The sequence below is a fragment of the Pholcus phalangioides genome, unplaced genomic scaffold, assembly GCF_987345545.1.
Source record: "Pholcus phalangioides strain wild (caught in Gottingen) unplaced genomic scaffold, Ppha-v1.0 ptg000008l_1, whole genome shotgun sequence".
NCBI classification, from domain to species: Eukaryota; Metazoa; Arthropoda; class Arachnida; order Araneae; family Pholcidae; genus Pholcus; species Pholcus phalangioides.
In genome coordinates, this window is record NW_028301601.1 from 19,226,659 (window position 1) to 19,253,813 (window position 27,155).

General features: G+C 38.4%; 1 protein-coding gene across 2 annotated transcripts in view; it reads right to left on the reverse strand.

Moving 5' to 3' along the window:
* The window catches only part of LOC149083942 (ankyrin repeat and BTB/POZ domain-containing protein 2), a 132,619-nt gene extending 107,227 nt beyond the window's left edge, over positions 1-25,392 (reverse strand). For both annotated transcript variants that reach the window (XM_089234319.1, XM_089234317.1), the window contains exon 1: positions 24,877-25,392. The gene's annotated coding sequence lies outside the window, so the exon portion shown is untranslated. The remainder of the gene's footprint in view (positions 1-24,876) is intronic.
* Positions 25,393-27,155: the final 1,763 nt, after the last annotated feature.

Genomic DNA, 27,155 nt, shown 5'->3' on the forward strand with positions numbered 1-27,155 from the left:
AAACAGCAATTGTTAAAATTATACCAAAAGCTGGCCAAGATTTGCACTTTCCAAGCAATTGGAGACCCATCTCATTGCTTAGTAATTTTGGAAAGTTATTCGAGAGAGTGGTGGTAACACGTATCAACACTTACGAAAAGTCTCATCCAACAATTGGGCCCGAACAACATGGATTTAGAGACGGTCATTCTACAACCACACAATTATTAAGAGTTATAGAAACACTCCAAGAAGCTAGAATTTATCATGATACAGCTGCAGTTGCACTGTTGGATTTAAGTAAGTCATTTGACAAAGTGTGGCATGAGGGGTTGCTCTATAAAATGGTTAGAATGGCCCTACCCTTTGGCATAATTAAAATTGTACGTCATTATCTTGCAGCAAGAACTTTTTATGTAAAAATCAATGACACAATATCTACAACTAGACGAATTAGATCATCTATAGTGCAAGGCAGTGTTATAGGACCTTGCCTCCACAATTATCACATGAATGATTTTCCAGTGGCAATTAAGGGTATTACTGCGCTGTACGCAGACGATTCAATGATAATTTGTACAGATAGAAAACCACAGAAGGCATTAAGTAATTTACAAGAATTAATTGATCAAGTCGAAACATGGTGCGAAAACAGCAGAGTTAAACTTAATGCAGACAAGACAGTATTTATGTGGATCACAGGAAAACTAGATCTACCCCCAGATGCCGGAATAGTGGTTGGGGGGAAATTCATTGAACCTGTTATAAGTACTAAATACCTGGGAATAATAATTGACAAACGATTGACATTTGTGCAACAACGCAATTATGTAATACGAAGAGCAGACGTAGCAAAACACACTTTAAAACGCATACTTGCAAGCAGATCAACATTGACAATCAAGAACAAATTAAATGTATACAAAATGGCTATCAGATCCATACTTTTATATGCTGCACCAGTGTGGCTCTACTCGAGCAATCAACACATGGTTAAATTAGAACAATATCAAAACAAAACGATAAGAGCTATGCTGGGAGCCAATTGGTTCATCAGGAATAGAAGTATAAGAAACGATATAGGAATGCCAACCATACACGCCTTTGCTCAAAAGCTGGCTAATAATCTCTTCCAAACTCTTGAAGAGTCAGAATACCAACATCTTAGGGAAATATCCACTTACCCAAAAGATCAGATATCAGCTTTTTCCAGACCCAAAAACTTTCTGGTTATGAAAAGACCGGAGGTACCGGGATTGTGAAAAGTGTATATAAGCAACTATATATAGTGTAAATAATTAGACCAACTGCAAAATATCAAATTTGTAGATAATATATATTTAATCAAATAATCATAATTAACTGCATTTAATAACATATAATCGCATTTATTAATATGATCTATAGTTGACGCTGAACATAAAAATGAGAGTAGGTAATATATGCATTATGATGAATGATTAATGTTAAAAGAATAGCATTAATTATAACTTAATGACGTCCTAACAGGCTGATGAAGTGACATTCTGTCACTGCCCTGTTGAGTGACACTTTCTGCTTTCTATTTCTCCTCCAGCCTACTTAAGCTTTCTTTTCCCCCTAGATTAATAACCCAATATGGGTAATATTAAACTCTAAGTAGTTTAAAAAATAAAACATATACAACCATGGCGAAAATAGCACTACTAGTCCAGGATGGCTAAGAAATGACTCAGGGGTATGCACTGATTGCCAATTTCAGTCGGAACCCACAGGCCACTATGTCATATTTAGGATTTAGGATTTAAAATTGGAATATACTGTATATACAGCACTTCAATTTTTTTCTTTCTCATGCACAACGCATGCAAACACTCCTTTAGTTACGCCGACTTACATGAAATACACCTTCACAGGCTCTTTGCCAGCCAGTTTTTAAGCCGACAGACGGCCCAGGCGGAATGGGACTCGGCTAAACTTCAATTCTGGTCTGGTAGTTAGGCCGGGATTACACTATAAAAGTTTGATAAAAGTAATTTTATGAAACTTGAAAAATACCACCAATAAGATTATCAGTTTCATTTGCTCGAATGTAACCTATGAGCTTTATTAGTTGAATTTTTTGAGTTTTATACAAGGGATTTTAATAAACTTTTATAGTGTAATACCGGCCTTACTGCACTTCTAATATCAAAATATTCTTAGCATTAAAATCTATATTTTCCAATTTTCGGAAATATAGAATTAGTAAAATTTTCAAGTGCATTCAGACTCCTGGGATGAGTATAGTAATTGAAGAAACTAAGTGTCTGCATAAGAGAGACATCCAAAATAAATTTTAGTAAATTCAACGATAAAATAATTTGTTTTCTAATAAACAAACGCACAAATTTTCTCAATTTTTTAATGTTTACTTATTTTTACATCTATGTCTGTTGTATCAATTTTTGTTTAATTTGTTAACGTTTTCATGTTATCAAATTTTTAAAGCAAATTTTAAACAAAATTGTTTTTTTTCTCATGCAATATATATTTCATTTTATAACAATTTGCTCAATTGTGCATCTTGTCTTATGTGAAATGTAATGTTAGATTTCCATAAGAAAATAGCAAAAATTCTCAGGACATAGTGCAAATAATTAACAATAATGTTTGCTTCTATTTTTCCCATCAATGTTGCAAAATTGCATTGTAATAGCGATGACAATATACGTCACAATAAATTTAGGTAACATAAAGTCACTTCTGCAAGAGATATCGGAACTAATCGTCCATAATTCAGAGAAAAAGGGCAGGTTTGCCACTCCAAGTGATGTCGTTGGGAAAAAGTGTGGGATATGGAACAGCGAGTGGCTATAGCGATAATACTGACGTCACATTTTCGCTCGAAGATGGCAGATGAGCCGGCCTAGAATTTAAAGGAGCTCTAGGTGTGAATACTATGACCAAATAGAATTTTAGTTCGGGTGAGTATAACGCCCAAATTTTTTTCCGGAAACTTATATCCAATGAAGGTTTGAGGATACTAATCCTTTGGAACACGACCTTTCCCGCAAATGCATAGATAGACAGAACCGCACACAACCCCGGACTGATGCAAAGCATCTTACTTCCGTTACCTCAAAAAAGGAAGAGTTGTGTCGGGAAATAATTAGCAAAGATTTATAGCAGTGGCTCCTCTTGTCCCGTGCTCGCTTACGGAGATTAGGAGATGATATTTATACACCAACACAGACATGTACACAATCTTGTCCCCAACCCCTTCACAAGCTCTTAAGTCGTCAGATACCTGTTAGAGGGCAGAAAATGACGTAAATGTCAAACTAAAGACGTGTGGTTACGTGGAGCATGCATACGAAATATAACGCCGGTAGCTGGCTTGCTCCCGTAATGGTCATTCACCCGCGAGACTCCTCTGAGCTAACAATTTGAACTAACCAGTGGCCCACACCTCCTACGTATCATAGGTATGCACTGGAAATTTTTATGTACCATAAAGGGTCATCCAAACTGATATTTACCCTTTGCAACCCCTTGTACCTGTCTGCAAAAAAAACACCATCCTAACAATTTTTCTTAATTTCCAAAAATTGTAGTAGTAAATCTCATTATCATTAAGGCTTCCTGTACACCCAAGGCAGCCCCGACATGCACTTGCTTTGATATACACTCATGTCCATAAATTGAGGATAATGCCAGCTCCGGCAAATAAAGGTTCAGAAACAAAACAAACGTTACTTATTCATAAAGCCCATTTATTAAACAAAAGATAAAGAACAAAAACGATGGTGTATGCATGATACCATTCATAAAAACTACGATTTTTGCTCCCTGGAGCAATTGTAAAAAATATCTCCTTTACAAAAACTTACTATTACATGGTTGGTATGATGGTTAATACATTGTATGTCTCCCATGCGATGAAATACAGAGTATAAATTATCGATCTGATCTTGGAGAAGATCACTCCACTCAGCAAGCAATGCTCTCCGAAGTTCCATTACATGTAGGAGAAGGTTGACGGGCTGCAACTCGTCGGCCAAGCATGTCCCACACATGCTCTATCGGATTCAAGTCAGGTGAGAATGCTGGCCATTCCATACGGGTTATATCCTCAGATTCAAGGCATTCGTTTACGATGTTTGCTCGGTGAGGACGGGCGTTGTCATCCATAAACACAAATTCTGCGCCCATGGCACCCCTAAAAAAACATACATGTTGTTCCAGAATGATGTCCCGATAAATTTGGGCTTTCATGGTTCCGGTTTGAACATGCAGATCTGTTCTGGAACCCAGTATAATTCCACCCCAAACGAGCAATGCTGCACCACCGTAACGGTGTCGTTCAATGATGTTGTCTTGGTGGTAACGGGTACCTGGCGTTCCCCATATGAAAGTCCGACGTGAATCAGACTGCAAGCTAAACCTGGACTCGTCGGAAAACATCACACAAGCCCACTGTGACGATGTCCACATTGCATGTTCTCTACTCCAGGCTAATCGCTGCCGACAGTGAGTTGCCGTGAGCGGAACACATCTGACAGGCGTGCGAGCATATAGACCAATATCTCCCAAACGTCTGTACACGGTTTGCCTTGAAACTGTGGTACCCGTGGCTGCAGATAGCTGACGAGACAGGTCGGATGCTGTGCTCCGTCTGCTTCTTTTGGCAGTTACTGCCAAATACCGGTCTTCATTCGGCGTTGTAACTCGGGGGCGACCTGTACTGTAACGTCTACTAACATTTCCGTTATCTTGGAATCGTTGCCAAAGCCTAGAGATGACACTTTGGGCAATTCCAAGTTCCTCGGATACTTCCATCTGAGTACGCCCACATTCCAGGCGGCCGATAATTCTACCACGTAAAAAGCATCCACATGCGTCCTCATAACTATTCGCTTATGGCACTGAGCACCTTACAGAACTCCTGTGAACAATTTCACTTCTTTGCCACCATTCCTTATATACCCCCCTCTTACACTCTCGTCATTGTGACGTACTATCGGCATCATCTGGTGACTTCTTGAAATTTGCATATTCTTGCAGATGTGTGTGATAATTCTACAGGTGAAATTTTTACTTTAGATTTCGATTTCCGTGTGATTCTGAATTATCCTTAATTTATGGACATGAGTGTATTACTATTATACACCTAATATACACTATTAGCTCTCTGCCTTTCCGCTCTTTGTAACCCAAGGATATTGCAAGGGAACCAAGATTGAAAATGAAGTAAAAGAAGGGTTGGGAGGGGGCACGCAGACCCGTGAAAAAAAGATGTGAAATATGAGCGAAATATGTCAGGAAAGAGTGCGACTATTTTTAGAAACCTGTAGAGCGTAGAACTACCCGAAGAACGCCCCTGTGGTACGAACATCTATAATATTTGTAAAATGTTTGCACACTTTAATTTTATTCAGAAATCAACACACTACAGGGATTCTAAACATTTTGTGCACCAAGGATAATCGGGTAATTTTTAATTTTATCTGTTTATAAATAACATTAAAATCAAGGCAAACTGTATATTTCGCCCTTAATTAACTATTTTAGCCAATTAAAAATTCCACTTTTATTAATGGAATTACTGTGCTGATGTATTGTTTCAATTAAAAATATGCTAAAACGGCAGCCATTTATATCCGTATTTTCTAAAAAAAATGTTCCATATGTTTTTATGGGAGTGAACCCCATAGAGCAGTGGTTCTGATCCGGTGCTCAACGGAGCCATAGGGCTCCTTGTGCACTCTCTAGGGGCTCCGCGGCCACTCGAGGAAAATGAAAAAAACACAGTAAAATTTAAAAAAATAATTATAAATATTTTTAAATAGTAAAAATAAATCAGTAACTTCGATGAATAATTAAAAAACTGGCCTACGGGGGCTCCGCCATAGAATTTTGTTACTTAAAAGGGCTCCGCGAGTCAAATAAGGTTGAGAACCGCTGCCATAGAGGATAAAAAACCCTGCACTAATAGCAAAGGTTGCACAAATAATTGGATAAAGAGTCTACTATAAAGAGTCTTCCTATTAATCATCATGAGGCGAATATCGATATCTTTAACTCGATGCAACGCCATAAAAATAGTTTTATGACACCCTGGGAGCCACGACGCACACTTTGAGAACCACTGACACATTAGAAATTAGCTGTAATTTCGTCAAATATTACACTGTTTTTATATTTTCTTCTTTTGTTGCTGCCATGTACAAAACGGAATGCGTCACGAGAGCTTTTTCCTTCTTGAGAAAATCATTAAAAGTGATATCGCACTGACCCCACGAGGAAATAGTCGCTCTCTGTGCGCTGATTCTAGTAGAGGGGGGCCCGTAGTAGCAGTAGTAGTGGTACAGGGGAACCCGTTTAATGAGAAAATGATTGACAAAAAAATGCACCGAAATCACTATCATTAGCTTTTTTTCGAAGTACTGCACACAGAGGAGGGTAGAGCATGTTCGTGTATGGATCCTATTACCTCTATAATCGAATGGAAAATGAGGGATAAAAAGCCCTTATACGTGTCAATAATTTCCTCATTTTACGAAGAGTGCAACTTTTTTATATTGCCTTGATACAAGGGAGGGGGGTCGCTTAATGTCCTCGATGCAATATTAATAGGGCAGAAACATTAGATTGCGGAATATACGTCTGCTTTCCGGATAGAATCTCTAGATTGATTTACGGAAAATTCACTGGCAACAATTCACCGCCACGCAGTTCACCGATAGGAGAATTCACCTACAAACAGTTCACCGGTAGGAGAATTCACCTACAAACAGTTCACCGGTAGGAGAATTCACCTACAAACAGTTCACCGGTAGGAGAATTCACCTACAAACAGTTCACCGATGGGGAAAAAATCAATGACAACTCATCACTAGTGATTGAGCTAGTAAGTGAGTGGGTGGGTGATAGAGTAAACGCATGAATGACCAAGTGAGTGGGTGTTCAATCGTATGAATGACCTAGTGAGTGACCGTATGAGTGACCAAGTAAGTGAGCGATTTAGTGGCCAAGTGAGTGAAATACTGAGTGATTGTATGGGTAAACTGGTGAATGGGTGAGTGAGCGATTGAGCAAGCCAGTGACCATATGAGTGGCAAAGTGAGCGGATGAGCCAAGTGGATGAGTACAAAAACGGTACCAACATTCAATCCTTACACTTCACTAATTTCACTTCTGAAATACATTGAAAAATCAGACCCAACACTATATACTCACCAAGATTGTTAAGTACTCACACTACCGGCACCACTCATTCGGTAGTAAATTGCCCCTGGCAATAGACCAGAGTTATGCCAGAGTTGCGCTGTTGCATGTGCATGCACATAAAACAAAGAAGCAATGAAAACACATGAAATATAGAAGCAAAATCACCACATCACACATGAAAAGGTATCCGACTTTTCCGGATCCGTGAAACCAGTCATCGCATCTGTAATTCATGATAGAAATCACGATAAGTGAAAAAACAAGTTCTTCTTGTGTTCAATAACAGAGTCTCTGCATGACAAAAAAGAAGACGCAAATATCAAACATCTGTTATAATCGCGATGCAGTGAAGTATGGGAAAAAATTTTTCTTCCGGACATACGAAAATATTTTGTTCACAATTTTTCCCCCCTTTTACACCACGCATGGGAAAACATTCTCTCCTGCCAGAAAACCCCCCATCATTTATAAAACTTTTATAGAAGCATTAATCGCGCTATAGGGTTGGTCTATGCACAGTATTTCGATAAGTCCCAATCTTACCCAAGTCGTCGTGTCTTATAATATCTCGTACACACACAATAGTGAATCGTATCTCAAGATCAGTATACAGGATCATGACAATGTATACAGCCGTCCCGTGTAAAAATTATGCAAGGTTAATATATCCACTCGATCCTTATTCCCCCCTTAATTGCAGGAAGCTCTCTTCCTCTCTCTCTCTCTTTCTCTATCTTTCTACGATGGAGACACCTCTGGGCCGAAAAAAAAAAAACCTCTTCGATGGTCACATGAAAATATGTCACCCAAGAGAACAGCATCCACCACGCAAGAACTTCCTGTAGATAAAAATTCTACTCAGCACCAGCAGCATCCACAGAAATGCATTGAGAATTCTAATGGCCACCATGTGGTGCTGCTATCTGGCGTAGAAATTACGACGAATCACGATAATAAAAATACAGTAGATTGTCATTAACATTTTTTTTCAGATAATTGTAATCCGAAAACTTTTTGAATTCTATTTTTTCTACACAGAATCTCTTGAGAATCTCGAGAACGTGAGACTTAAGACTTCAAGGTCTATAACTTCAGAAGGTTTATGTCAATGGTTCTCTCTTAACCCTCTGTGGTTCCGTGTATATTTGAATATGCATGGCGAAAAAATTCATTGCATAAATTTACTTTCTAAAATTTTTTGATATTTTGGGAAGAACAAGTCTTTTGGTGTCATTTCAGTACAAAATACGAGAGAATCCAAGTACAATAATTTTTCCATCTAGAAAGTTTACTCGTTGGTGTCATTTTTTGAGAGCAGCTGAAATTGTACGTGTTCGGAGATTTATGAAATAGCACCAAATTGAGAGGATTAGAAATGAAATTTGAGGTAAAAACTATTCAACTTTGCTTATAGTTAGCATTAAAATCGAGGTAAACTGTATGTTTTACCCTTGATCAACAATTTTAGGTTTTTTTTTTCTTTTTCTTTTTTAAAAATTCCATTCCCCCCCCCCCCCCCCACTAATTAACCAAATTCCTGTGCTGTTTCAACTAAAAATACACTAACTGCACCAATTTACATCCGTATTTGCAGAAAAAAGAAGTTCAATGTTTTTTTTTTATGGGGTGAACCATAGAGAGTTAACCGGGGGGGGGGGGCGGTCCACGGATCCCTTGGTGTTCCTTGTAGGGGTTTTGGGAGGGAGGGTTCGTGAGCTTTGGCGGTATTTCTTTTACATTATTACATACCTACCATCATCTCATTGGCACGGGGAAAGCTGGCCCTCGTCTTATTGACACAAAGGTTACGTGAAATATAAAAGGTTAGGAACCCCGGATTTAGGACTACAGAATTTCGAAGACTTCCAGAACGTGGATCTCATCTGAGATCTCATCTGAAGGATTCTTTAGAATGTTGCTGGGGGTAAGAAAAGTGAAGTAGGGGGGAACCCCCCCCCCCCCTCAGCATACGTCAATTGTTTCAAGGGCTCCTTCCAAGACATGGGAATTATTTCAAGGGTTTCGCACTGACAAGAAAAAAAGATTGTAAACATATTATAAGGATTGGATACAATTTATTGAAAACCAACAGAAATTCCTTCAAGTTAAATTTATGAAGCAAAAATTTATCCCTTCTGAGTTTAAAATTCCCACTCTTGAAACAAAATTCACTACACATTCACTGAACATTAATCCAAGGCCCGAAATTAAAAGCGGTCGTTGAACAAAGTAGGCATTTGGGAGGCTCGTGATTGCGATCAACTATGTTTGGTCAGTCAGACAACAACTATGGAGATCCTGAACCAATGTCCACTTGCCCATACGGAAATCTGATCAAGAATCTCCAAGTAATGCCTCAATGTTTCGCCAAGCGGCGATCCAAACGGGGGCGATAGAGGCGATCAATCCTCCCAAGAGCCGAATCATGTGGGATAAAGTTTTCAGTCTCGTAAAATACGGAATGATACAATGCACCTACACAATAAGTCGCTTCTCCGAACACATTGCCCTGGATCCGCCTGCCGCTGCTTCATTTGCAACTGAATATATCCGCCTCCGCTTCATTCAGCTGACAATATCTGCCGTCAATCCATTCATAGCTGAAGATGTCTTCCTTCGCTCCATTCGAAACTGAAAACGTCTCCCTAGGTTTCATTCGCAGCTGAAGGTACCTACGTCCATTCTATTCATAGCTGATGATGTTTTTCTTCGCTCAGGCCCTAATTTATTGGACGGGGGAGAGGGGAGGGGGACAAAGCGATCGCATCTCCCAAGAGCCGAATGATATGGGAAAAATCTGTCTGTCCCGTAAAATACAGGATGATTGCAAGAACTTGCACAATTCGTCCCTCCCGCCACATCATCCTGGATCCGTGCCTATGTCTTGCTTAACAAGATTAAGGAATTGGAAGTTATTGAAGACAACGCGTTCACAGAGTCTGAATGCTGACATATCATAAACATAATCTCGCTAAAAAGAATGCTATATATATATTATTTTTTTTTTCAGTCGGTCAAAAATTCTCAAAAAGAAGAAAAAAAAAAAAGTGAGTAAATTCTCTTTTTTTCAAAACGCCCCCGTCTTGTAAATTCTCTTTTCTTGCGGCGGATTCTTCGCTTAAAAGTCACGTCCTTGATCTCTACGGCAGGGCAATGTCACGAGGTTGACTCTCAAACAGCACGAGTAAAGTAAGGGCAACGAAATTGTTATCGGGCAGCTCCATCTCCGCACAAAAGAGAACTAGAGAGAGAAAAAAAATCGTATCCTCGAAATTTTTCTCTTGAAGGAAAAAACTATTTTTATTACTATTATTATACAGGACATGCCTAATAGAAGAGTTCCCGCTTCTCTTTTTTGCTCCCGCTACTTCCGCTATGAAGTGACTATTTCCGCTTGTTGTCCAAAAAAATGCCGACAAAATTGTAAAACCGAAACTTCTGAAAAGAACTAAATATTTATACACCATATATACACTCAACCCATAGCCTCCGAGTCATCTGATATGCACCGCGACCTCAAACCTTATTTTGGAGTGACCCGCGGTACAGTTCCAGTTCACTTGAGGGACCTGCAGCAAATTCATAGATCGCTCAAGTGACCCGCAGTGCAGCTTCACATCAATCAAGAGGCGTGTTCTCGGATCATTTAAGTGACCGGCTGTGAAGTTCCAGCGCTCTCAAGCGGCCCGCGACACCTTTTCAGATCGCCTAACTGACCCTGGACACAGTGTCAGATCAGTCAAGCGGCCCACGGCACACCTACATATCTCTTTGGTGATCCGCGACATCTTTACAGATTACTTAAGTATCCCGCCACACATTTCCAGCTTACTCAAGCGATCGTGGCATATCAACAGATCACTTAAGTGACCCGCGTCACATCTACAGATCACTTAAGTGACCCGCGTCACATCTACAGATTACTTAAGTGACCCGCGTCACATCTACAGATCACTTAAGTGACCCGCGTCACATCTATAGATCACTCAAGTGTCCCGTAACACATTCTCAAATCACTCAAGTGACCCGTAACACATTCTCAGATCACTCAAGTGACCCGCGTCACATCTATAGGTCACTTAAGTGACCTGTAACACATTCTCAGATCACTCAAGTGACCCGCGTCACATCTACAGATCACTTAAGTGACCCGCGTCACATCTACAGATCACTTAAGTGACCCGCGTCACATCTACAGATCACTTAAGTGACCCGCGTCACATCTACAGATCACTTAAGTGACCCGCGTCACATCTATAGATCACTCAAGTGTCCCGTAACACATTCTCAAATCACTCAAGTGACCCGTAACACATTCTCAGATCACTCAAGTAACCCGCGTCACATCTATAGGTCACTTAAGTGACCTGTAACACATTCTCAGATCACTCAAGTGACCCGCGTCACATCTACAGATCACTTAAGTGACCCGCGTCACATCTATAGATCACTTAAGTGACCCGTAACACATTCTCAAATCACTCAAGTGACCCGTAATACATTCTCAGATCACTCAAGTGACCCGCGTCACATCTATAGGTCACTTAAGTGTGACCTGTAACACATTCTCAGATCACTCAAGTGACCACGGTGCTGCTCATCATCACTTGAGTGATTTAAAAATCACTGAAGTTGACATACTTTGAAACCAATGAAGTACCCCGCACTCTCATAAAGGTTGAGCATCCTTGCTAAACAAAGTTTCGTACTCGGTTATAACACCTGAAATGCAGCGACACCTCTGCTACAACGCCAATAATTGTCGGTCCTGGCTGATTCCCGCGTCAAGAGTAATATTGATGAATCTTCCTCGTAACGTCCACGAAGACGCAACGAGCTTTGATATAACGATATATTTTTTTGTCGTGTTCGCTTCCGCCCTCTCGTTTTTTTCCCGAAAGATTCAAAATTCATTGACAGCTCATAACATTTGGAGAATATTCGTCTGTTGATACCTAATGATCAAAAAAATAATAATAATTACGTGTTTGATCCACCGACTTTAAACATTGACAAAACCCGTATTCGGGACATTCACTTATTTTAGCGTAAGAGTTTGCAGTTACCGACATTTATTTTTTCCATAAAAATGTCCCTTTTTTTCAACGAAGCTAACTTTAGTGCATACTCTCTACTAAAATCAGGAGCGAAGGTAATTTCTACACTTTATAAATTATTTTGGAATTAAATGCGGCAATGAATACAAGTATTTGCCTGACATTTTCCATGTCCAATTTTTTTATTTTTTTTTTCGCCAAACACATTTCAAATTGTTGCAGATTTGCTGCAGTATTATATTTCAAGGATTATTTATAAGCAATATTTAGCAATTTCACTGACAATCAGCAAACGAGAATTGACGAAATGCCCCCTTATTTTTCCCATGAAATATGGTCACCCTTTCCGAACGCTAAAATAAAAACTTCACGCACAGTAGGTTCATATGGTTTTGCATTTGATTACAATTTTTTCAAAAAAAAAGACCATGAAAACGCCGACCTCAGTTGCAAGCATATCTCTGTTATAATGACGAGAGAAAATTTGCAAAATAATCGATATCGTTGTAGCATGAATGAATAGATAATAAATATCGTTATAGCAGAGTTCGATTGCATAAAAATAAATTACGATTTATCATGTTTACCAACATGGCGCGTCGCTTGGGTATTACGCATAATCACCGGTAAAAGCGATAATATTTCAGTATTTTTTTGGGGCCATTCAAGTATTACGTAAGCAGATTTTCAGCCATTTTTGACCCCCTACCCCCCCCCCCCGCCAGCAAAATTCCGTCAGCAGCTTAGAATATTTCATACCCTCCATAAAGGGGTGGTTGATGACTTAAGCAACCTTCAAACTCCCCCTGCCCCATCAGAAGTCGGCAAATCCGAAGCCCCCCCCCCCCACTCGATGCTGACGTAATACTTGAATGACCCCTTTAAATTTACCAACGACGCTTGAGTGCTATGCATAATCGCTAAATTTAAGGGGAAACTTATCAAACTTACCAAAACGCTTGGTAAGCGTGCATGATAACCGATTATTATGCATAATAACCGCATTTATCACATTCAACGTAACATATCACAGCAAAACACAAATTAAAAAAAAAAAAAAAAATTCTGACGATTTCGCCCCGGAAACTGACCAATCGGAGAAATGACCAGATACCTGAAGATTTTCCACTCAGAAAATAAGAAAGAATATCTCTGGGTATCCTTCAATATCCAACAAGTTTCTGTCCGAAGACAGTTCGAACCTGACAGGCGTCTTGCAGACGGCCGAAATCACTTCTAGAAATTTCGCAAGGCAAGGGAGGAGGAGAAATACATAGCATACATTCATACAAACGTTGAGAAGAAAAGAAAAAAAATAACTCTCTTAAGTTAAAGAGAAGAAAGAGATCTGAGAGGGGAGAGAGAGAGAGAGAGAATGGACACATGATGGAAGAGAAGGTGGCACAAGACGAAAAGTTTTAAATAAATAAAATAATATGAAGAAGCCCTTCGATGCATCAGTGAAGGAAAAATTCCATCTTCGGTCGAAAGGTCAGTGAAGTAAAGTCCCTTCGCTGTTGCTGCTGACATTTCGAGGGGGGGGGGGACGCGGAGAAGACTGTTCGAGAGGTTTGTTATTAACAGGCTTTTATATATATATATATACGCATACCTATGATGTGATGTGCACGGGCAAGAAAAGAAACCCCGTGGTCGCGTGCGAATTCATTGACTAACTACCGGTCGTCTTGTTGTACTAAGATCTACGGTCATTGGACCACTAAAATAAATGAATAAAATTGCGCAATGGCTTCGAGGTGGAAAGAACTTAAAGAGGAAAGAAATACCCGAATGATTTATGAGACGGCAGTGATTATGGTATTTTGTTGTGTTGTTATTTTTGTTTTTTTTTTCTTCCCCTAACTAAAAATGGTTTTCTAACAAAAAAAAAGGTTTGGAGATATGATTCATTGAGCTGAGTCATCTTTACTGTGACCCTCCTCCACCACCAAACCGTGGTTCGAACTGAAGTTTGGATTTTGTTTTATGGCAAGGTTCGAGTCCGATACCGAAAATTCTCGGAATTTTTATTTGCAAAAGTGGAGTTGCAGAAAAGCGGTTGGCATACGAGGTCATTAATGGACGATATGGAAGAGTAAACAAACTTTTCCACCCAATAACACTCAGAAGTCGGCAACGAAAAAGGCAAATACACTGGAAAAGCAAAATTCCAAATGCATTCCGACACGCTATGGGTGACGTCCTCAATAGAAAAATATAACCACTATCGTGCTCGCCGGAGATTCCACTAAGGTTGGTTACCAAATCTCAACTCCCGCTTGGTCAGCGGAAAAAATTACGTCTGCACCAGCAAACTTCGCGGTCAGAATAAATCGTTGTAGATCAGAAGATGTGTTACAAGCTAGTCCACACCTCTGGTTTATCTACCATCAGAACCTTCTTTGAGATCGTGGACAGACAAGCAAACCTACGTAGGCGTCACTTCCAAATAGGAATACCAATGGCTAGAACGTATTGCTTTTTATACGGGTACAGATGCCGTGTTGCGAGAATCTGAAACAGTCTGTCATCAAACATCGCATGCGCCACCTACGCGAGGTTTGCTTCCACTATTGACGATTTCGACCTGACTCCATGTGCAAAATGCGGTGGTGCCCTTCTAACTATTTTATATACTGAAACAGCGCCTACTACTAAATACTTTATATACATGTATATATTTTTTAGCAGTCTTTCTTCAATATATCATTCTAAATCAAAAGCTGAAGGTCTGCATCTAAGTCTAATGAAACGTTCAGATTATTCGCGAAAAAATGGAGCGATTTGATTGATCTATTCAACCAATCAAATAGCTCCGTTTAATTCTGGTTTATTTCAAATGATCGAGCTGATTATCAGAATATTCATGTTTAACATGCTGCTAGGGCTGCTCACCTTCAAAGTATTGAAGAGTGTTCAATAGTTATGTCAGATTTCTAAATTGGAATGACTTCCAATTTATTATAAACCCTATCTACCAGGACTGGACAAGTGTCAAGCCCAGCTGTCTACATATCCATTCATGCTAAGCTTCTTTTTTTTTAACATGTCACCTGGTGGGCCAAAATAAATCCAATCACACTTTTTATTTGGCCTTCCCCCCCCCCTCCCTTCAGTAAAGAGCAAAAATGGTTACCGGTCTTTCTCCAATGGTGATTTTCGTAAAGCTTTACAAGTTTTGAAATCACTTCATTCACATTTCACCCCCCCCCCCAACCCAACAGACACGAACTGGGGGCTCTCAGCCTGAGAATAATGTGAAATCACTAAAAAGTCGCCTCAGGGAGGGGTTCGCAGACCACAGCAAGAGGTTCCTAAGGGCTCCGAAGGACATATTTCATATTAAAGCAGCAATTAGAACGAAATATTTCGCAAGTGACTCTGACACAGCGCAGGGATGTGTTCTTGTGGTTCCTTTAGTATTTGATCAATGAAGTTATGGATGAGTGCTAAATAACAACTACCACCAGCTAGAACAGTGAATCCCAAATAGTGTACCGTGCCCTAGGTCTCGTGAGCACAGGTGCCCAAAATACAAAGTGTTTCAAAACGAATCATCCGATTTAAAAAAAAAATCATAACTATTCAACTTTTAATCCGTTTTGATCAAATAATATATTGGTAGAAAGAGGGGAAATCTCGAGTTTCACGCAGTTGCCGACAAGTACTAAGCTCTAACGCTCTTCCTTCGGCCACCACTTCAGTGTTTGTCAAGGTTGGCTTTTCCCGCAGTTAGAAACCGATTCGGATGATTTCATTTTCCAGCAGAACGGGGGCACCACCACCACACTGGAACTTGGACGTTCGAGAATTTTTGAACAATCGCATTCCTAAACGATGGATCTGCCGTAGGGGACCTGACGATTCAGTTAAAAATCACTGGTCTCCCCAAGATCGCCGGACCTCACAGTGTGCGATTTCTTCTTGTAGGGGTTTATAAAAGACTACGTTTATGGGCCTCCCCCTTCCAGCTGCATTAGCCGAACTGAAGATACGCATAACAGCAACCGTAGGAGCAGTGGATGCAAACATGCTCGCAAAAGTCTGGGATGAATTTGACTACAGTATAGACATATTTCGTGCATGTCAAGGTGGACATATTGAGCACCTTTAATTTGATTCGTAAAATAAGCTTTATGATTAGCCATGCAATTAATTAAAATTAATCTTAAGTGTGTACGTTCAATATTTTCCGTAATATACGTATTTCAAATCAGGTGATCCTTTTGAAACACCCTGTATATAGAACTCTATTCTCATTTCCTAGAGGGTGCCGCGAGCATAAAAGTTCAGAAATGCGTGATCAGTGATTCCCGAAGGGAGTGCCGCGATATCAGTCAGGAGATGTCTTGGGAACAAAATTGTATTGTGAAATTAGTGATAAGAACGAGATTTTCCTGAGCAGGCCTACTGAGTGCTTCCTTAGTGTGCTCAGAATGAGCTCTTCTTTGAATTTCTGTTGTTTGAAGTGGTCAACAAATATGGATTTCTTATAACATGGCCTGACTCACGCAGTGGCATCGGAGTTCGAGCATCCCCAGTATTCAGTAGCAAAGGCTTAGGCACCCTCCATCCCAGAATTAGTTGAGAAATCATAATTTTCTAACTGAAGCGGAAGCCGAGAACCCATAGGTTTAGAACACTTCCAAAAAGGAGATCATTATTCCTGGTTTCAGTTTCACCATATGACAGATTTGCCCATGTGAGTGCTCTTTTCTCATGATGGGCGTGGACCAGTGCTCGCGACTATAAAATTGTTAATTCATGATTTTTATAGATATTACTTCCAAAGCACGAAATCGGCCAGTTCGCGAATTAGCCAATTTCGTTGGATATTGACCCAGCCAATGCCAGAATTTCGGGCTTTGACCGGCCAGTTCGGAAAGTGACCGAAGATCCCTGGCCATATATAGTCCGGTTACAAAAGACATGATTCGGGGAAATCGCCAAGTTAGAGTATTTTTTCGTGCTACTTATGTCCTCCTTAGTTATATCAAAAGTCACGATGCGATAATAATTTTTTTTTTATTCGAAATTTTAGTGGCCATCCATTTCGCGAATTGGCCGCATTTCGGGGTTTGGTAGTAACATAGACAACGCGTTAGTATGTAAACGTGTTATGACCCTTTATGAACAGTATGAATGTGGGGGGAAAAGTTTTAGAAAGTGATCAGTGCCTGTTTGTCGCACGGGCAAGTTGTGTTCATGACCCCAAAACTAGCTACTTTACAATTTTTAGATGTGAACACAGCTTACACATATCTCTCTCGCGCCCCCACCCCCATCTCTGCTTACGCATCTACCTCAACTCTGGGGGGGGGGGGGGGTCTACGCACTGGGGCCTCAGAAATTCAAATTTTCCCAAACTGGGTCAGGAGGAACAGGTCCTGATAAGAATTTATTGCAATGAATGTTTCACCGTTGATTCGAAATACCGAACAATCAGACCCCCCTTCCAGCAAAGCTGAGGCACATATAATCCATTTTATGAAAATCCGACGCATGAACTACAATCACAACATTGCGATCGCGTATTAGTTCCAATAACATTATTAACGTAATTTAATATACAAAAATTTGTTTATAATACATATATTTATTTATTTATATTGACTGCTAAAAATTCGCAATATTTTATTCTCTATATTTTACTGAGAGAAATTCTTACATCAGCAAAGTTCTACTCAGGATCTTTTTGTTGGTGTAAATACTATTGCAAATAGATTAAGTTTATGGTTGCAGTGAAAAACAACAGATGGCGCTTCACACATCTGTCCTTTGGGGTGTTGTCTTTTTTTATTAATTTTTCAGCATATAATTTTAATTTCAGAAATGCATTAATAAATTTGAAATAAATTACATAAAAGAATGCGTCGGATATTTTAACGTGATAATAATGGTTTCAAATCCAACGTATCCGTAGCCAATAACATTAGAAACGTAAAATAAACAAATGATGATTAAAAGCTGAGAATGGCAATTAAAAACTGGTCAGAGATAAAAATTTCAATACCTAATTAAAACAAAATTATTGTATCATAAGACGTTTACATGGCCGTCTGAACATTGCCATGCACTCTTGGAAAAAGTGTGGTTCTGGGGCCAACCCTTCAATAATTTTTATTTTACGCGTGTAGACCCATTTTCTTCTAAATGGTAATATGCCATAGGCTTATCCATCTGTCGTTTATTTCGTGATTTCGCTTGGAAGGAACAGTATTCTGCCCCCCCCCCCCACCATGCTTGTGGGCCTGGGACGGTTAACGACATTTTTCAAGCCAAAAATCCACTGTAGAGGGCCCGTCAAAGATCGCAGCTTAGGGGCCCTGCTGCATGTAGGGGGGGGGGGGGACGTGCATCTTTTCCCTCCTGACCCTCCTAGCCTACTGATTGAGGTCCGTTTTGACAGCATCGTGTATCTTTGGGCGAAGTGATTTTCTGTAGCCTCTGCGTGGCTGAAAAAAATTGCATCTCACCAATTTATATACTTACTCCCAAAAACAGTACCAGATCTAATTATCGCGGAGGCACCTATGTAACTGATATCCTAGGTGGTGTCCGGGTTGCCCATGCGGTAAAACGGTGACTTCTATACTTTCTCTAGTGAATCAAAGTATGTACCAAATCTCATTATCAAGAAGACCCCCATATACCATGACTCTACTCAGCTAGCTTCAAATCCATATGGGGTCACATAAAATTTGCGAATCGATTGATAAATTAAATTCTATAGGCCTACTGGAATTTTACTATTCGATACCAGTATTTTTTTTGGAAAGGACGATTTTATTGAAACCTGCGTTTTCGAGGGCTATTTATGTACTAAAAATTTTGCACAGTGAACTTTCATTAAAGACCTACTCCCCTCAGGATGTCGGGTTTTATCTACAAAATCCTATGTCCGCAATTATGTAAGTAGTGCATAGTAATAAATTAATGCATAATACAGTAATATAAAAGATTTTACGAGTCTTCGAAATATTTTGTTTAGGTTTTAAATTAAAAATTTCAACGTTATTTGAACTAAAAAGTTGAAATAAACAGTGATTCTTCAGATAGGTTGAAAATTAGATATTTTCAAAAATAATTTGTGAAATTATTCGTAAAAGATCACGAGCAGATATAGAAAAGAAGAATCGCCATTTTTTTTTTTTCAAAAGGGAAGGGGGGGGCCAACAATCCTTTCATTGATTGAGATTGTATTATTGTTGAATGAAATTTGCATATGTAGATTACATATTTAAAATACACACCGCTGGGTGATTCATAAGATGGAAAATTTCCCTCAAAATAGAGGAATTCGCCTGTTTAATTTACGCCGCCCATTACGCAGGAAATTACTGTACATGTCAACCTTTTCTTTAACCCTTTAAGCGGTTTTTAAAATTTTCCTGGACCGCATTATAACTGCCACATTGGAATTAAAAGCGTTTTAAGAGCCCCGAGATATTTCGGAGTGACTGAAATAAAGGACATGTTTGACGAGATATCTCGGGATGGTCACTGTAAGGACTAAAAAAATAATAAAAGCTATGTCAAAGTAATGAAATATTTTTCTCACGTCTTTTTATGGACCCGTATCCCGGTCTTAACCGCTGGGCCAACGGGCACTTAGCACAGAGTAAGAAAATTGGGGCATCCGAAATTATTGAACACTTTCATCGATACTCAGTTCTTTGAATCAATCTTTTGTACAATTCTAAAATTATTATTTATCATTAACCCTGAAGTTATTAATTTTGATATTATTATTTTTCAGCTTTTAAAATTTTTGATTTATTCTGAAATCATTTTTTTTTTATTTGCAGTGAATCACATTCTAAAATTATTTATTTCGATGATTATAAATTTTCATCCGTTTTTTACTTATTTTGTAAGTTAATTCTAAGCTTTCATTCATTCTGAAATTATTTCTTCCGTTAATTCTGGGCTTTCACCCATTCTGAAATTATTTCTTCCGTTAATTCTAAGCTTTCATTCATTCTGAAATTATTTCTTCCGTTAATTCTGGGCTTTCATCCATTCTGAAATTATTTCTTCCGTTAATTCTAAGCTTTCATTCATTCTGAAATTATTTCTTCCGTTAATTCTAAGCTTTCATTCATTCTGAAATTATTTCTTCCGTTAATTCTAAGCTTTCATTCATTCTGAAATTATTTCTTCCGTTAATTCTAAGCTTTCATTCATTCTGAAATTATTTCTTCCGTTAATTCTGGGCTTTCATCCATTCTGAAATTATTTCTTCCGTTAATTCTAAGCTTTCACCCATTCTGAAATTATTTCTTCCGTTAATTCTAAGCTTTCATTCATTCTGAAATTATTTCTTCCGTTAATTCTGGGCTTTCATCCATTCTGAAATTATTTCTTCCGTTAATTCTAAGCTTTCATTCATTCTGAAATTATTTCTTCCGTTAATTCTAAGCTTTCATCCATTCTGAAATTATTTCTTCAACTTTAATTTTTTCAACTTCTCTACTTTAATTTTGAGGTTTAATCCATCTTGAGATTATTTCTTCCGTTAATTCCTAATTTTACTCATTCTGGAAAAAATATTTCTTCCGTTAATTCCTAATTTTACTCATTCTGGAAAAAATATTTCTTCCGTTAATTCCTAATTTTACTCATTCTGGAAAAAATATTTCTTCCGTTAATTCCTAATTTTACTCATTCTGGAAAAAATATTTCTTCCGTTAATTCCTAATTTTACTCATTCTGGAAAAAATATTTCTTCCGTTAATTCCTAATTTTACTCATTCTGGAAAAAATATTTCTTCCGTTAAATCTGAAACTATAGCTTTTTCTGTAATTATGAAGTTATTTCTTTAATTAACCCTGGATTCCATTCTGAAATAATTTCTTTCATAATTTCTCAAACTTTTTCTTCCATCGATCCTTCTTCAGAAATTTTTTCTCTCTCATCGCCCCCCAACTCAAGCGAACCCATAGGATCCTATGTTATACTCGTAGCTTTGGGCTTTTAACTTTCCATCGCCCACTTTGGGAAACACTGTAAAGTTGAGAATTAACTAAACTTTAGTTAATTCTCAACTTTACTCACTCTGAAATTATATAGTCCTTTAACTCTGCTTAAATTCACATTCTGAAATCTTTTTTTTAGTTAATTCTGAATGGATAAGTTGATTTCAGTTAATTTAACAACATTCTGAAATTATTTCTTCCATTATTTCTCGATTTCATTTATTCTGAAACTATTTCTTCAGTTGATTTTGAGTTTTAATCCATTCTGAAAATATTAATTTTATTAATTCTCAACTTTTCTCAATCTGAAATCATTTCCTTCGTTTTAGTTAACTAAGAAAACTATCACTTTTTCTTTAGTTCTGGAATCGTTTCTTTTATCAACTCTGTATTCCATTCTAAAATTATTTTCTCTAGTCAATTCCAAACTCCCAACTTCACTCATTCTGAAATTATTTTTGTTGGCCCGCAAAGGCCAGGCCCGGGAAGATAAATTTAATTCTGGAATTCTGGTCTAAAATTATTTCTTTTATTAATTCTGAATTCGGATCCATCCGGGAATCACTTCTATATATTCTGAATTCGGATCCATCCTGTAATCGCTTCTATATATTCTGAATTCGGATCCATCCTGTAATCGCTTCTATATATTTTGAATTCGGATCCATCCGGGAATCACTTCTATATATTCTGAATTCGGATCCATCCTGGAATCACTTCTATATATTCTGAATTCGGATCCATCCTGGAATCACTTCTATATATTTTGAATTCGGATCCATCCTGGAATCACTTCTATATATTTTGAATTCGGATCCATCCTGGAATCACTTCTATATATTTTGAATTCAGATCCATTCTGAAATCGTGTGAATTCCAAACTTTCATTTGTGTATATTTCTTCTAAAATAATTTCTTGACGAAATTCTAAGCTTCAGTCATTCTGAAATTTTTTCGTCCGTCAATACTGAACTTTCTCCATTCTAAAATTATGCCATACGTTAATCCTGATTTTCGATCAATTCCGATTATTTCTCGAGTTAATTCTCAAGTTTACTCATTATGAGTTTTAGTCCATTCTAAAATTGCTTCTTCAGTTGAATAATTCTTCTAGGAAATTCATATATCATATGAATTTACTCATTATGAAATTACTTCTTTCGTTAATATTCTAAAACTATTATTTCTTCTTTAATTAACTCTGGATTCCATTTTTTTTTCCAGCATGGCCCAGATCTTCTTCGGCCACCTGCTTATATCTCTTATTTGAGGGCCAGGGTCTAGTAAGAAGGAGGTGGGTTCCATTCTGAAATTATTTCTTGCATTAATTCTGAACTATCATCGATTCTGAAATTAATGCGTTCATTAGCTCTGAGTTTAAATACGTTCTGAAATTGTCTCTTTAGTTGATTCTCAACTTTAAATCATTCTGAAATTTTTTCGACCGTAAATACTGAACTTTTCATCCATTCTGAAATATTCTCGTTCGTTTATTCTCAACTTTACTCTGAAATTATTTCATTAATTAAATCTGAGTTTTAATTCATTCTGAAATTCTTTCTTCAGTTAATAACACAGGTCTGCGATGAAAAAGCTTTCTTAAAAATAATTAGTGTTTTTTATAGTTTTTTTGAATGCTAATTACTAGGAAAATGATTAAAAAAATTCCATCACGTCTAGTTTTTGAGGTGAAGTTTCAAATAAATTTCAATGGCAATACGTAAGCATCATACGAATCGCACTGAAACTTTGCGCTATAAACGAATGTAGGCTTGTGAATCATTACCAAAGATGATTCAGTGATTTCAGGGTGATTTTGGAGGTGCTGATCCCAAATCTAGCATTGGTTTTCTCGTATTAGTTCTGCTTTCTGAGAAAAAGGGGATAATCAAATTCAATGGTACTACATAAGCAGCATACGAATCACATTGAAACTGCGCGTAAACAAATACACTGATCATTGCCAAAGATAATTCAGTGATTTCTGGGTGATATTGAGGCACTGGCTCCGAATCTGGCATCTCTTATTGGCTCTACTTTTTGAGATAAAGTGAAAATCATATTGATTATCCGATCGTCGCCAAATTTTGCATATATATACGAAACAGGATCCGGATTGAACGGTAGGCTACTTTAAAAGTTCGTCAGAGCTAGGTAGGCGCGAAATAGGCAAAAAACTGTCGGGATACAATGGTTTCTGAGTCTCAACAATGGCTTTCATAATGTTTACTTTAGTTACGCCGTGGATCCCAAACAATGTGTTCCAGTCATGTATATGCCTTTACAATGGTTTGTCACTTCTTCAATGCTGCAAGTATTATGTATTCATAGTTGTATTCGAAAAAAGTTCATTCCTTATTAATGGTTTGTCACTTTTTCAATCCTTCCAGTAATTGAAGAAAACTCGGGCCGCACCAGGTATTATAGTTAGTTTACTACAAAATTCAGTAATATCAATAATTAGAGCTCGGAAATTTAGGCACTAAAAATGGTCGAAATAGGCAGGCGAAAAGGCACTAAAAATGCCTAAAATAGGCACTAAAAAAAGGCATTTATAATATTTAGAGGAAGGAAAAAATAACTAAAAACAAAGGTATTAAGGGCCCAAAAACTAGTTGAAAAATTGCTTGCACTTAATTCGTATATTGTTTTGATTCGTGTATAGTTTGTAATGACTGCACTATTATCAAAGTTAAATTGGTTTCAAGCCTTTCAAGACAAATCTAAAATGTTAGTAGATCCTAAGGATTAGGACAATTCCAGGGCCACCCATTACCAGACGCGGAGATGGTAGAGAAAATTAATCTGTGAGGCTCAAGTTGCGAATAATTCTCGTTTATTTGTTGTATTATTTGGAATAATCATTATCATTTCTATGGTTGAATATATCTTGTTCTATTATTACAATATAAAAAAAACTTTGTTGTACACCACGTATGCGGGACTCCCTCAAGCGCGGGGCCTTGCGTGGTCCCACTTGTCAAACGCCGCTGAGGGCCATTCTGGTCAATTAAATTGAATACTAAATATGTACGTTTAATAAGTAGCCATGATTGTTTGCAGTTCATTTATGGTACAAAAAATAAAATCAAAACATTGGCCCTGCTCCTACTCCGTCCTGTGTGAGTCATGACGTCAATTCGTGACCTCTTGGGATCTTGGGACAGTCATCGGTCAGCCAGCTACACATATAAAATGCAGTCCAATGCCTGAGTGAAACATATTATGTAAAACGTGTTGGAGAGAAACAAAAATTTCTAGTTTTCCTCTGTTTTTCTAACACAGGCTTCGTTCATCTGAAACAAAATCATTCACGTCTAACACCATCCGGTCAAAGCAAAGTTAACGCATGGCAACGCCAATCTCTCAGATCAGTTATTTACGTCTAAATTCGCCTTGGGGGAGGGGGAGGGGGCTCTCTGATGAAAATTAATGTGGGAGTCGCGAAAATTTTAGTGCTCAAAATATCCAAGTTTTACAGATTATGACCTCTGAAATTCACTAATAAAATCTAAAACTATGTTAAAATAGGCAATTATGGCACGAAAATTTAAAAAAAAAAAAAAAGCATTTTTACCAAAACAATTTGAAAATAGGCAAAAAAAAGGCATTTATGGCATTTCTCGCCTGAACTTCCGGGCTCTATTAATAACAATCATATATCACTTACTCCAGAGAAGAGCCGCATCTTTGCCGGTCGACGAATGCAGCAGAGGAATCAATAACACACGCCACAATTATTATTACAGTCAGGCGACAGACCAAAAATTGGAAAACAACACTGCACAAGCTCGTGAAAATCCAGTTATGTGGAACAACAGTGTATGAGGAGGCGAAACAAACAAAAAAAATATTAAAAAAAACACGTAAACAACAATAAAATAAAAAGGGAGGGGGGAAGAAAAAAAAAACAATCACCCCCTACGGCAGATCTAAATTCTCGTCTGCAGAAGAAGACGGAGAATTAAAAGAGTCGACGCGTAACAATAAAAATTAATGAATCGAATTATTAATAAATAAAACCGGGACACATATTAATATTATGTGTACAGTAGAGAGAGAAAAGAGAGAGCGCGCGCGAGGATTAAAGCAGCAGACGATGACGATGACTTATTTGCATACGCTATTTGCCCAACGGATATTCGGAGACATGTGAAAGAAGAAAGAAAGGTGCAACAACAACAAGAAACAAGTTGGCTCCTGACGTTTTGTTGATTGTGGCGCCTTTAACCCGGGAGCAAGTTTTCTAGTGACTTTACTTCTTTTTTTTTTTTTATTGTTTTTTTTTTCTTTTAACGTTTATTCTATCTCTGTTGGCAACGTTAAAAGGTAATAGGGTTGCCGTTAAAAATAAAATATAATAATAATAATGAAAATAATAAAATAAAGTAGTCGCGTGGTATTTCTTGGCGAAGTAATAATTATTCAGTTACAGAGATGGATAGTTGGCTATTTTTCCCTCTCTCTCTTCACTGAATGTTCCCCCCAATGTCGTCGCAGGAGCAGATCCAGGGGTGACTTATCATGTGTGTTGCCGTTGGAACGTCCCGTATTTTACTACCTCTCCCATATTATTTGACTCTTGGGGAGGAGTAAATGTCCACGTCCGCCCTCTCACCCACGCCAATAAAACAATTTTTTTGTTTTAATTTACCCAAGTATCTACCTAAGATTCAAGCAGGCAGTACATCGGTGGTCACCTGAAGTTTCGAACATTCAAGAGCAAATGCGTTCCGATCTCCCGTTAAAAAGTCTCGCCACAGAGAGCGACAAGCCTACAAAGGTGCAAATATTATATCGTCCCACTTAATTCACGATGAAAAGTATAGATGGCTGCATTAAAACTTCACGCAGATCTCTAGATTCCCACTCAGACTAATAGGTACACATGCACACTTCTGGCACAACTTACTAAGTAGTGAATTGCCTGGCGATAGACCGGAGTTACGTTAGGCTTGAAAGAAAGAAATCTAGGTAGGGTCCGCCCAGCTGGGCCAGCCGACGTCCCATTTTTGAGCAAAGATGGTGGATGAGTCAACCCGGTATTTCAAGCAGCTCCAGATGATCAACGTTTCATTCTACACACATCAGCAGTCTCCTAACTTGTTTCCGTGTTTCTTCACGAGCAACTTATATACCCGTCATCAACCAGCACCTCCTAGAAATAGAAGGCCTCCGCAGTCTGCTTGTGATGTCAGTAAGAATATTCAGGGGGAAGAATTCCTGCTCGAGCCAGTATCATCGTCGTAAGGAAAAAAAAGAATTGGCGGTCTCAGAATTGGCGATTTCCATGCCCCACATCCAATCAACATGCGGTATTTGTGAGCCAATCAGGAAGATTCTACGCCAAAATGAGAAGAAACGAAATAGGATGCTGTGTTTCAAAATGTGGCAAACTTGCTAGGTTGTGTGAATGGTGTTTATGGCAAGCAGTGCAGAGGCCTTCTGTCTCCAGGAGGTGCTGGTCCGCCGCGCTGCGGTCATGGGGACATAGTGATGAACTCTCATCGCAAGGACTCAGTATAACATCACTGATAGCACAGTAAGTGGTGTTAGCAAATTTGGCGCAAATTTGAACAGAACTCATCTTCCATTTGAAAATGTCTCTCCACAGAAAGCAATCAGGCCTATAGCATTAGAAATTCGCTCATAACACAACAGGCAAAATTAATTTTGCTAAGTTTTTTTGCTTCCGAATTCGGAAGGCAAGTGGCGACACTTCTGAAAACGAATAACAGGTATTTCTCTGGAAGAAACTTCACATGCACCAAATTCGTCAGAAGTTCTTCAGAGGAATGTTACAGGTGCATGTGTGATTTCGTATTACTAGGAGAAAGGTATGAGGTGACAAGGGGATCCCCATAGAGCTAAAAATCTCTGTCTGTTACTGAAGTCGTACGACTTACCTTGGAAGTCCCGAATCAGGTTATGGTCGTGACCCATAGCTCA